This window comes from Echinops telfairi, unplaced genomic scaffold, assembly GCF_000313985.2.
Source record: "Echinops telfairi isolate 266 unplaced genomic scaffold, ASM31398v2 ScPeMD7_7468;HRSCAF=8506_0, whole genome shotgun sequence".
Classification (NCBI taxonomy): domain Eukaryota; kingdom Metazoa; phylum Chordata; class Mammalia; order Afrosoricida; family Tenrecidae; genus Echinops; species Echinops telfairi.
The window spans coordinates 23,423,564-23,425,798 of record NW_022111369.1 but is presented as its reverse complement, the minus strand read 5'-3'; positions in this window follow the sequence as shown (position 1 = coordinate 23,425,798).

Sequence of the window (2,235 nt, the reverse complement as noted above, 5' to 3'; positions counted from 1 at the left end):
GTTTCTGCCTATACAATTGTGTACATCTACATTACTTACATTACACTCGTCTGAAAATAATAGTATGGAGCTATACCTAGTTGATAGGGAAAACACATCGGGGGTTCAATAGTGAAGCTGTCATCTCCTAAGCAAACAGTCAGAATTTTGAACTCACCCAGGACTCCAGGACAGAAAGATATGGCAGTTGGTTTTTGTAATGATTACATCCTAGGAACCACATGGGGCAGTTCTATGCTGTCATACGAGGTCACTGTGAGTTGAAATTGACTCAATGGCTGTGGATTTTTTGTTTGGGGTTGCAGGATAGGGTTATTGTGAGATAATGCACATGAATTATTTAGAAGAATATTTAGACATGATGAAAAGGTTAATAAGGAATATCCATCATTCAAATTTTCCACTTGTTCCAATGATATATCTGTATATGCCTATATATTATACATAGTAATATTGTTATGTATACATAAGCATTAATTAATTTTACCCCTACTTTTTAGGTATTTTTTAAAATTAAAAGTAACATGTTCTCATAACAATTTAGAAAAGTACAAACAGAACATAGAAATGGAATGAAATTATACAAGATTTCATCACTCAGAGGTAAACATTGATAACACTGTGTTAGTCCGGGTTGACTAGAGAAACAAATCCAGAGACACTCACATGTGTATAAGAGCTTTACATTAAAGAGTAATTGTATAATAAGAAAGCATCCTAGCCTAGTCCAGTTCAAGTCCTTAAGTCCAATATTAGCCCATATGTCTGATACCAGTCTATAAATTCCTTTCCAGACTCACACAACACATACAACGATGATGAATGGAGGAAGGTCACAGGCCAGTGGGTGGAAAGGCTTGTGGATCCAGTGGTAGTGGAAGTATCTTAGCACTGGCATGGGTCTCCACATGGCTCTTCCAGTTCTAGGGCTCTGGCTCCATCAGCATAGCTCCACCTGGCTTGTCATCAGGAATGTGTAGTAAAGAGAGTGTGTGTCCAGCCTCCAGGAAGGAAGACAGGAGTCCCCAGAATCCTCAGGAGAAAGCCATGCCCACACAGAGGAATGATTGGCCAAGACGTGATTGACAGACTAGACTCCACCCCTTTGTTCAAGTTGACAGGAGATTATGTAATTGCTACAACACTTATCTCTGTATTTTTTCAGAAATTAAAAAATGTGAACTTAAATTTTAAAAGCAATGATATTTAATGAAAATGGATAACTTCCTTATTTATACATAGAAAAAAGCTATGTAAAAAGCTTTTGGTAATGCTTTTAAATCCTGAGAAGAAGCAGACTTCATATTTTGGATGAAGCAGAGTTTAAAAAATATTTTGTCATGTGGCATAATCAGATAAAGAAAATATTTAAAGATTCCAATTTCATATCTGACAATGTTTAAACATTTTTTTATGTTTCTCACTTTCTTCATTTGTTAAGCAATTCATATCACGTAGAAAATGGGTTTGAGTCTTTTCCCAGTATAGTTTCATGGAATTAAATGTCAAAAGTAGCAGAATTTGGTGTGGTGTGTAAATTAGATCTTATCATTAAAATTAAATTTAGTTTTTGCAGCTGTTATTCATCTCTGGTCATTCTTTCCCATTATTCTGTATCTTAAAAACAATTAGACACTTTAATTAGGTTTTTGATTAATTGATTCAACACTCAGTACTACATCCCTAACATGTTGGCTAGGAATGTCATGCTTCAATACATTCCACTGTGACTACACTATGGGTATGTTCCAACCACAATATTAGTGTCCTGGCTTTTCCCAGGGTATGTAAACAAAATTTTAAAACATTAGTAGAGGGGCTGTTTTTTTGAGAGGGGCAATTTAACTGTAAATGAAACATATTAAGATTAGAATCTCCTAAGGACCTTTCAATCCACAAAATATTGCTTGTCTTAATAACCTTATTTGTACATTTGATTTGTTAATTATTATGTTCTCATAGACACACATTGATTGGAGACATCAAAAAGCATGAGGAATTCTAAGTCCAGGTAATCTGAAAGACTACTAATAGATCAGTGGAGAATAGAACAGGGATTTAGAACAACAAAATACCTAAAGAAATTGAAAATTATTCCTAGGACTGAGAGGAGTTGATGGCTTAGTGAGTTACAAGAAATTGAAAATTAAAAACCTATTAATGTAGGTTCCTCAAAAATTGAACATAAAATTGCCTTGTAGACCCACAATTTCACTCGTAGTTATATATACCCTG